The 11413-nt window shown below is 45.7% G+C and overlaps 1 pseudogene; it reads right to left on the reverse strand.

Annotated features, from left to right (window-relative positions):
- Positions 1–2249: 2249 nt before the first annotated feature.
- On the reverse strand, positions 2250–10837 carry LOC104682293 (annotated as a pseudogene).
- Between the last annotated feature and the right edge of the window lie 576 nt (positions 10838–11413).

The raw sequence follows: 11413 nt of genomic DNA on the forward strand, positions 1-11413 counted from the left end.
TAACACCCAGCACTGTGTCTGCATTTTGGATATAAACAATTCACAAGTAATGTTTCCAGATTTCAGAGCAAGGCACACTAAGCAATATTTTGCAGTTGTGACAAATCCAATTTTCTTATAATTATTTCAGCATTGATTTTTGTGTTATTCACTTTTTGCTATACACACCAGCTCTAGAGACACTAGATTCAAGAATGGTCCAAGAACCAGATCATTATATATAACAAATTCATAACTGCTAGAAAATACAGCCTATCTTTTCAGAAGAAAAATAAGTGATAAAAACATTGACTTCACTTTAAGCAAAAGTTTATCCTAATTAAAGGAAATTATGAACTCAAACATTTTATTCTAATAGATTGCCACAAATTCCCTTGATTTAGAACATTTCTAAACACTGTATAACAGCTGAGACCATGTCATCTGGAAATGAAATTAAAGTTGATAGTTCATAATCAGAAAATATTTCCACATGCCAGTTATGTTCTAGTGATTTCATCATTATGTTTTCTGACTTTTCTCCTTCAAAAAAGTAATTGCTTACTCAAATAGGTGGACCTTGTTTTAAAATTCATATAAGATGTAACTCCTGTCCTTGGCTTAGGTGGACTTAGAGTTTCCATAAGAAAGTTTGGCCGGACACGGTGGCTCACGACTGTAATCCCAGCACTTTGGGAGGCCAAGGCGGGCGGTTCACGAGGTCAGGAGATCAAGACCATCCTGGCCAACATCATGAAACCCCGTCTCTATTAAAAATACAAAAAGTTAGCCCGGCATGGCAGGGCACCTGTAGTCCCAGCTACTCAGGAGGCTGAGGCAGGAGAATCGCTTGAACCCAGGAGGCAGAGGTTGCAGTGAGCCAAGATTGCATGACTGCACTCCAGCCTGGGCAACAGAGTAAGATGCTGTCTCAAAAAAAAAAAAAATTTTTTTTTAGTTAAATGCAGTAACCATAGGCCAGCACTGACCACACCAATGTCCATAGTGTGCAATATAGCTGTCGATGATTAAACGATAATGAAGTTCTAAGAACACTTTTGGATTACTTTCTTGGACTCTGGAATAATGTGAAAGTCTAAAATGTGTCTCAGTCCAAGCAGTCAGGTTTACCTGCCCACGTTTCTTTCCGCCTCTGTTTCTTTTTGTGATGCTTATGAAAAGCTCTGCCTTGGTTTTCGAATTATTGAATGCTATGAATACTAATCAGTAGAATCATAGGGCCCATGTGTCATGACATAGACACAAATGAGTGTTATTTTATCATCTCTAGTTCTTTTTCTTTTTCTTTTTCTTTTTAGACGGAGTCTCGCTATGTCACCAGGCTGGAGTGCAGTGGCGCAATCTCGGCTCACTGCAACCTCTGCCTCCTGGGATCAAGCAATTCCTCTGCCTCAGTCTCCTGAGTAGCTGAGACTACAAGCACCCACCACCACGCACGGCTAGTTTTTTGTATTTTAGTACAGATGAGGTTTCACCATGTTGGCCAGGATGGTCTCGATCTCCTGACCTCGTGATCCACCCACCTCGGCCTCCCAAAGTGCTGGGATTACAGGCGTGAGCCATCATGCCTGGCCTGTCGTCTCTGGTTCTATGGCACATTCCTGAAAGGGATGAAAGAACAGGCAGCAAAGAATCAAGTATGTCGAAGTCACGCTGATCACAGCCAATTTTTGTGAACCAAGGAAGGGTCAATTCAATAATTAACATAGGTTTTTACTTTTGCTATCTTCTGTGTGCCAAGCAAGATACAGGCTCTGAGAAATCAGAAGCAAAAGAGACTCGCTTGTTCCTCTCACAATACTCAGTACTTACTGAGGTGAGGACAACATAAAATGTCCTGTCTGGAATTCAGGGACATCAGAAATTCAGGTCAGGGGATATTTCAGTTGAATTGTGTGGAGATTAAGCTTAAAATATTAAGGAATGTATCTAAATTTCAGTTTGCCTTTATGCATCCATCACATAGCGATCACGCAGGGGACCCCCACGATCTGTTGAATCATTGCCCACTTCAGTTGGATCAACTAGAAATCAATTCAGATGACAGTACTGAGTCCCAGAGGACGGACATCTCGCCCCTTGCCATGCAGATAACTAGAAAGGGTGGTATTCAATATTAATGGCCAGTCTGTAAGACCCAGGCACTAAAAACTTCGTGGTCTTCCAGTTCTCAAAAAGTTTTAAGCAGAAGTCAGAGGTCTTAACCACAGGCACATCTGAGGTGCATTTTCAAACTGTTTCCAGCTTCCTCAATAGGAATGGAAGCCAAACCCTGAATTGATGACTCCTTTGTGGAAGTCGAGAGCTACAAGGAAAGCCAGGAACAGGGGCAAGGGAGAGATGCGCCCTGAATGATCCTGTACCAATTCTTTCTGGGGTCTCTGGTGTGATCTCAGCTGCCCTTTCTATACTTGCTACAGTGAGCGTGGCACCCACTGGTCTAGCTGTGGTCTACCAGGAACCCCCAAAGAGAAGGACAGAGTAAGCGGGGGCATCTTCCCAAGTGACAAGGACTTGAGAGGGCAGGTTGGATACAGGGAGAGGCCTGGCCAAATGCCATGTATCTGGACTTAGACTGCCTGGTTCAAATGGGGTGTCACCCTTCTCTACTTCATGATATGGGAAAAGCTATATAAAAATGCATTGCTCCTTTTCGAGTCTGTAAAATAATAATGAAATGTGCACTAATAACTTGGAGAAGGCGATACAGATGAAATGAAACAAGCTGCAGAGACCACAGAGCTCAGAGCCTGGCATTTAGGAAACCCTCAGTAAGGGTTCATGATGTCATGGTGTTTGTCATCTTCCTCTTTATCCTCATCATCACCTTCATCATCTTTTTGTTGGGCTTAGGGGATAGTTTAGAGAGACTCATTTTCTGCTATCGTGCATGAGATGTCTATGAAAAGGACAACCAGTGTGGGAGGAAAGAAAAATTTTGAATGAGATTTCTGAGTCCCCACTGCAACCAAGAATGTAAACTCCACAGTAATGTGAGCTGATATTTTGCACATTGATGTCCTCCCATCTGCCACCCCACTGTCCTGTTTGTCTTGAGGATGAGGAAACAAGGCTCCCGACCGTCCCTCAGCACTCACTGAGCTGCGCTTCCCCTCTGCTGGGCCATGACCACGGAGAGCAGGTCCGCTGTCTTCCCTGCATGGTGCACAATGGAGGCTCAGGCTCCGTCCTCAGGACTGGCAGGAAGACAGGGTCAGACATGAGCCTCCTGTTGCAGATGACAGGTGTGGAGCCCACTGGACTGGCAGCTGACACTGCAGGGCTGGAGGCACAGGCTGAGTATTTACTATTCTATGGCCTCAGGGGCTCAATGCACAGAGCTCCTCATTAGCCAAACTGGCCCAAGTTCCCCAGTCTCTGAGGATTTCCTCACATTAATGCAGGATGAAGAAGAGAAAAATGAGTGTCCATGGAAACTTTTGGGCTCTTCCTTTAATCAGGAGAAAGCTTGTGTGTATTATTCGCTTCTTTCTTTTCTTTTTAAAGATCCACATGCTTTAATTTTCATCTTTTATTATGGTAAAATATACCATGTATAAATATTAAAAATTATACATATATATTATTTCATATAGAAGGGTCAATAAAAGTGTTTACAATTTCCACTATTTTTTTTTTTTTTTGTTTTGAGACGGAGTCTCGCTCTGTGGCCCAGGCTGGAGTGCAGTGGCCGGATCTCAGCTCACTGCAAGCTCCGCCTCCCGGGTTCCCGCCATTCTCCTGCCTCAGCCTCCCGAGTAGCTGGGACTACAGGCACCTGCCACCTCGCCTGGCTAGTTTTTGTATTTTTTTAGTAGAGACGGGGTTTCACCGTGTTAGCCAGGATGGTCTCGATCTCCTGACCTCGTGATCCACCCGTCTCGGCCTCCCAAAGTGCTGGGATTACAGGCTTGAGCCACCGCGCCCGGCCAATTTCCACTGTTTTTAAGTTTACAGTTTAATGACATTAAGTACATTCACATTGTTTGGCAACCATTACCACCATTGTATCTTTCAAAATGGAAACTGTGCCCATTAAACAAACCCTCCATTCCTCTCTCTCGCCCACCCCTGGGGGCCGCCATTTTATTTTCCAACTCTATGAATTTAACTACTGTAAATACTTGATATCAGTGGAATCATACTGTGTTTATCTTTTTTTTGAGACAGAGTCTCATTCTGTCACTCAGGATGGAGTACAGTGGCACGATCTGGGCTCACTGCAACCTGCACCTCCCAGGTTCAAGCGATTCTCGTGCCTCAGCCTCCCAAGTAGCTGGGATTACAGGCGTGAGCCACCACGCCCAGCTAATTTTTGTATTTTTAGTAGAGACGAGCTTTCGTCATGTTGGCCAGGCTGGTTTCAAACTCCTGACTTCAAGTGATCCGCCCGCCTCGGCCTCCCAGAGTGCTGGGATTACAGGCGTGAGCCACTCAGCCCCGTGGTGTTTATCCTTTTGTGATATATTTATTTCACTGACGATAATGTCTTCAGGATTCATCCATGTTGCAGCCTGTGTCAGAAGTGCCTCCCTTTTTATTGTTGTTGTTGTTAGATGAAGTCTCACTCTGTTGCCCAGGCTGGAGTGCAGTGGCACAATCTGGGCTCACTGCAACCTCCACTTCCTGGGTTCAAGCAATTCTCGTGCCTCAACCTCCCGAGTAGTTGGCATTATAGGCACATGCCACCATGCCCAGCTAATGTATTTTTAGTAGACGCAGGGTTTCACCATGTTGGCCAGGCTGGCCTTGAACTCCCGACCTCAGATGATCCGCCCACCTCAGCCTCCCAAAATGCTGGGATTACAGGCACGAGTCACTGCGCTGGCCAGAAGTGCCTACCTTTTTCAGGCTGAATAGTCTTCCATTGTATGAATGAACTGCATTGCACGTATTCATTCATCTGTCCATGGAGCTTTGGGTTGCTTCTACGTATTTGGCTGTTGTGAATAATGCTGCTATGAATATGGGTTTACAAATACCTCTTCCACTCCTGGCTTCTAATTCTTTCCGCTAGGTACCCACAAATACAACTGCAGGATCATCTGATAATTCTGTTTTTAATTTTTCAAGTACACTCCATACTGTTTTCCCTGTTCCTGCACTATTTACATTTCCTCCAATGCTTGTTGTTTTTTGTTTGTTTATTATATCCATCCTAATGACTGATATCACATTTTTGGTATGATTTGCACTTCCCTACGATTAGTGATTTGGAACATCATTTTATATGCTTACTGGCCATTGGTATATCTTCTTCTTCTTTTTTTTTTTTGAGACGGAGTCTCGCTCTGTCGCCCAGGCTGGAGTGCAGTGGCCGGATCTCAGCTCACTGCAACCTCCGCCTCCCGGGTTTACGCCATTCTCCCGCTACAGCCTCCCGAGTAGCTGGGACTACAGGCGCCCGCCACCTCGCCCGGCTAGATTTTTGTATTTTTTAGTAGAGACGGGGTTTCACCGTGTTAGCCAGGATGGTCTCGATCTTCTAACCTCGTGATCCGCCTGTCTCGGCCTCCCAAAGTGCTGGGATTACAGGCTTGAGCCACCGTGCCCGGCCTGGTATATCTTCTTTAGAGACATGTCTATTCAACTTCTCTGCCCAGTTGTAATGGGGTTGTTTATTTTGTTGTTGTTGAGTTGTACGAATTCTTGATATATTCTGGATATTAGACTCTTATGAGAGATATGGTTTGCAGATATGTTTTTTCTACTCCATGGTTTATTTTTTCACTCTGGGGGTAGTGGTCATAGATGCACAAAAGTGGTTTTCATTTTGCTGTAGTCCAAGTCATCTATTTTTGTTGTTGTTGCCTGAGCTTTTGGTGTTATTTCCAAGAAATCATTGTCCAATCCAGCGTCATGGAGGTAGTGCCCAGTGTTTTCTTCTATGAATTTTAGAGTTTTAGCTCCCAGATTTGGGTCATTGATCTAGTTTCTGTTTATTTTTGCATGCTGAGTAAAATAAGAGTCCCTCTTCATTTTCTGCCTGTTAACATTTCGTTTTTTCCAGTACTATGTGTTGAAAAGACTGTCTTTTCTCCATTCAGTGTTCTTGACACCCATGCTGGAAATCATTTCACCATATATGTTAGAGTTTCTTTCTGGGGTGTCTACTACTTTCCATTGGTCTTTATGTCTGTGTTTATGTGGCAACACACTGTTTTGGTTGCTGGGGGTTTGTAATTAGTTTAGAGAACAGGATGTATGAGACCTGAAACTTTAAAAAATGAACTCCAATATTTATTCATTTTTCTGATGATTGCACATGGAGTCAGATAACAGTAACAAGCCCTTATACTATGTGGACAGTATGTTCCCAACTTACTTCCCTACACCATCTCATTTGAGCCTTGGTACTCCTGATCAAATAAGACAGATACATTTTTTTCTTTCTTTTTTTTTTTTTTTTTTGAGATGGAGTCTCGCTCTGTCTCCCAGGCTGAGTGCAGTGGCGCGATCTTGGCTCACTGCAAGCTCACCTCCCGGGTTCACGCCATTCTCCTGCCTCAGCCTCCCAAGTAGCTGGGACCACAGGTGCCCGCCACCACGCCTGGCTAATTTTTTGTATTTTTAGTAGAGACGGGGTTTCACCGTGTTAGCCAGGATAGTCTCCATCTGACCTCGTGATCCGCCCACCTCGGCCTCCCAAAGTGCTGAGATTACAGGCGTAAGCCACCACGCCTGGCCCTGACAGATACATTTTCTGCTTTTCAGATGAGAAACAAAGTCTGGAGAGGTTGGTGAATCCCAACACAGTGGTCACTGGTGGGTATGATACTGGAATTAGAGCCTGGAGACTCCAGACTGCAGGACCTTTCCAGAAAGCAGACTCCTCCACAGGACCCAGGGCTGCGTGCGGGACTCTTCGTCTTTCATATCTTTCATAAATGTTTTTCAGTTTTCAGTATGTACTCCTCATTTCCTCCTCAATCTGCAGGAAGCTTCATGCAAAGTGTGCAAGATTTTTTTTTTTTGCAATAAAATCACTCAATGTGGGAATTTGGTACCTGTGAGTTCATTGTATTAATCTCTCACATGGTCTAACACAGGGAAAGTTGCTCAGGAATATTGGACAGAATATTCCCTCAATTTCTTTTCTTTTCTTTTTTTTTTTTGAGGCGGAGTCTCGCTCTGTCGCCCGGACTGGAGTGCAGTGGCCAGATCTCAGCTCACTGCAAGCTCCGCCTCCCGGGTTTACGCCATTCTCCTGCCTCAGCCTCCCGAGTAGCTGGGACTACAGGCGCCCGCCACCTCGCCCAGCTAGTTTTTGTATTTTTAGTAGAGACGGGGTTTCACCGTGTTAGCCAGGATGGTCTCGATCTCCTGACCTCGTGATCCGCCCGTCTCGGCCTCCCAAAGTGCTGGGATTACAGGCTTGAGCCACTGCGCCCGGCCTTCCCTCAATTTCTTGTCATAAGGAACTCTGTATAAAGCAGCCGACAACATGGCATTTGGCTTCCATCGATGCAAAAAACAAAAGAGCAAGATGGGGTGGCAGAAAGAGAGCTGGGGTCTTTCTCTGGATTTTCAGAAGTGGCATTGCATCACTTTGTCCACGTTCTCTTTGTTGGGAATGAGCCTCTAGGTCCATCCCACACTCAAGAGGAGCAGACTACACAAGGGCATAGGAACCAGGAGTTGGGGTACCCGTGGGAATGTCTCAGATGCTGCTCATCACACAGGCCCCATCTTTTGCCAGGACTTTGGGCTCCAAGGACATCAACGCCTAGGCCGGTTTCCTCTACTTTCCGGCATAGGATTCATCACACCGCAATATCTCAAAACAATTCAGCAGAGACAAACCTGAAATTGAGAAACTTCCTCAGCATTGGGTCCTTCTGTAGCATTGGGCCACTCTGCTCCTGGATATGCAGTGCAAACTAACCTCATCCTGTAGCTGAATTTAGCCAATGTCCTAGTGATTCTGATTTCTGTTTACTAGAAAGGCTGACATACCATCAGAATACAGGTATCTTAGGGCTTTTTTGTATTCTCCATCCTTGAGCACTCTAATAAAAGATGTTTTCTGACTCCGTCTCCCAGGTTCATGCCATTCTCCTGCCTCAGCCTACCGAGTAGCTGGGACTACGCCCGACTAGTTTTTTGTATTTTTTAGTAGAGACGGGGTTTCACCGCGTTAGCCAGGATGGTCTCGATCTCCTGACCTCGTGATCCACCCGTCTCGGCCTCCCAAAGTGCTGGGATTACAGGTGTGAGCCTCCGTGCCCGGCCTTTTTTTTTTTTTTTTGAGATGGAGTCTTGCTCTGTTGCCCAGGCTGGAGTGCAGTTGCACAATCTCTGCTCAACGCAAGCTCCACCTCCCAGATTCAAGCCATTTTCCTGCCTCAGCCTCCCAAGTAGCTGCGACTACAGGCTCCTGCCACCATGCCCGGATACTTTTTTTGTATTTTTAGTAGACACAGGGTTTCACCTTGTTAGCCAGGATGGTCTCAATCTCCTGACCTCGTGATCTGCCCGCCTTGGCCTCCCAAAGTGCTGGGATTACAGGCGTGAGCCGCCATGCCCGGCCTCCACAGGGCACCTTGAATGTCCTTGTTTCTCAGGCTGTAGACGAATGGGTTCAGCATGGGGGTGACCACAGTGTACGTCACTGAAGCCACCGCAGCCTTTCTGCGGGAAGAAAACACACCTGAACTGAGGTACACGCCAAGGAATGTTCCATAAAATAAGCAAACAACTGCCAGGTGAGAGCCACAGGTGGAGAAGGCTTTATACTTCCCACCTAAAGATGGGACTCTCAAAGTAGAGGAGGCAATGTTATAGTAAGAGAAAACAATACCTGAGATAGGAAAAAAATCCAAATATTACAACAAAAATATACATAATGATGTTATTGATGAAGGAGTCAGAAGAGGCCAGGGTGAGGAGCTGAGGGGGTCACAGAAGAAATTGGAAATTTCCACATCCTCAAAGCAGGTAATTGGTAAGGCAGTCCAATTGTGCATCTGGGAGTCCAACAGGCTAAGCAAAAAAGGCACCAATATTAAGAAGCCACAGAGGCGTGCGTTCACGATGACCGGGTAGCGTGGGGGGTGACAGATGGCCACAAACCAGTCATAGACAATCATGGTCAGCAGCAAATCATCCACGCACCCAAAAATTATAAAGAAAGACGTCTGTTTCAGGTAGCCTGCATAGGAGAGGACTGCTGTGAGCCTGGATGTCCACAATCGTCTTGGGAATGGTGGTGGAGGTGAAACCAATGTCAGCCAAGGACAGGTTGGAGAGGAAAAAGTATGTGGGGGTGTGGAGGTGGGAGTCAGAGCTGACGGCCAGGATGATGAGAAGGTTCCTCAGCATCATGACCAGTTACATGGACAGGAACAGCCCGGTGAGGATGGGCAGCAGTTCTTAATCATGCCTTTTTGCATGAAGTGGCTGCCCTCCACCAGCGAGGAGAGCAAAAGGCCAGTCTGACAGGCTTTTGTATCCGCGCTCGTGGCTCCTGAGAACTCTTCCAGCATCTAGGAAAAATGAGCTTGCATGAACAAATTGAAGGATGTTAAATGCGGGAGGGATTTTATGGCTGATCAAAGTGGCTCTCAGGTAAGGGAAGCTGAAAAGCGGGTGGGGCAGGTAGATAATGAAGTCCAGCCATCTCCTGGCAAATTCTTGTCTGAAGTTACACCATCAAGCTGTCCTTCTGAGGTCAAAGCTGCTTCTCTCTGATGTCCAGCCATAGTTTAATCTATTGGCGGAGTCTGGGGTTTTTATAGGCATAGGATGGGGTGGGGCAGGGCCATGGGTGGTTTAGGAAAGGTAATATTCAAGCGGGAAAACAGGGATATAAGTTCTCGTTTCGGGCTGCAGTTTCAGGGTTTTTGGCTTGAAGATGGGGTTTTGCCTGGGAACTGCCCTTTTCTGCCTAGAATTTCTCCACCCTCTGTCCCTATCACCTTCAAGGCCCCACTCTTCCTGGGGTAATAGGGCCTGGTTATTTCTACACAATGTGAGGATTCTCCAAAGAGCAGCCCCAGCTATAGAGCTCCCCGTAGAGTTGGCAGAAACTTTCTCAGATCTGCATAAACATCTCTTGTGGTCTAAATTGCACCCCCCCCAAAGTTAATATAGTGAAGTCCTCACCCCCAATGTGATGACTGTCTTTGGATACAGGGTCCTTAGCGAGGTAATTATAGTTTAATGAAATCATAAGGGTCAGGTCCTGATCTAATAGGACTGATATTCTTAGAAGAAGAAGAGACACCAGAGATATAAAACCAGCTATATTTAAATGTGTATTTTAATCACACTTCATCCAGTAGGAAAACAAATAAACACTATTGATCCGTTCATGATCCAACACACAAACAACAAAAACCCACATGCAAACACATAGAAATAAAGTCAGTGGACAATCAATAGCTTAAGAACTCTGGGCCAGGTGCGGTGGCTCACGCCTGTAATCCCAGCACTTTGGGAGACCAAGGCGGGCGGATCACGAGGTCAGGAGATTGAGACCATCCTGGCTAACATGGTGAAACCCCTTCTCTACTAAAAATACAAAAAAAAGTTAGTGGGGTGCGGTGGCGGGCGCCTGTAGTACCAGCTACTTGGGAGGCTGAGGCAGGAGAATGGCATGAACCTGGGAGGCAGAGCTTGCAGTGAGCCGAGATCGCACCACTGCACTCCAGCCTGGGCGATAGAGTGAGACTCCGTCTCAAAAAAAAAACAAACAAAAAAAAGAACTCTGTGCCACCACTTGAGATACAAAGCTATAGCAAATGTTTCAAATCCAAGTTCAGAACTCACTAATGGAGAATTAAGAATGTTGACCAAGGACACAATTTTTGAACAGTACATAGGACAGAAGCGCCATCAGGGAAATTACTTGGAGATTAATTGTTAACCTACACCCCCATGTTTATCACAGCACTATTCACATTAGCAAAGATATGGAATCAACCTACGTGTCCATCAATGGAGGATTGGATTTTTTACAAAGTGGTACCTTAAAGAACTAGAAGGCTGGGCGCAGTGGGTCACGCCTGTAATCCCAGCACTTTGAGAGGCCAAGGTGGGTGGATCACCTGAGGTCAGGAGTTCAAGACCAGCCTGGCCAACATGGTGAAACCCCGTCCCTACTAAAAATAAAAAATTAGCTGGGCGTGGCGATGGGCACCTGTAATCCCAGCTACTCAAGAGGCTGAGGCCAGAGAATCGCTTGAACGCAGGAAGCAGAGGTTGCAGTGAGATGAGATTGTACCACTGCACTCCAGCCTGGGCAACAGAGCAAGACTCTGTCTCAAAAAAAAAAAAAAAAAAAAAAAAAGAACTGAAAGTAAGAACTACCTTTCAGTCCAGCAGTTCCACTACTGGGTATCTACCCAAAGGAAACAAACTCATTATGTGAAAAAGACACATACACGTGCATGTTTATAGCAACACAATTTGC

Source organism: Rhinopithecus roxellana, chromosome 8 (assembly GCF_007565055.1).
Source record: "Rhinopithecus roxellana isolate Shanxi Qingling chromosome 8, ASM756505v1, whole genome shotgun sequence".
NCBI lineage: Eukaryota > Metazoa > Chordata > Mammalia > Primates > Cercopithecidae > Rhinopithecus > Rhinopithecus roxellana.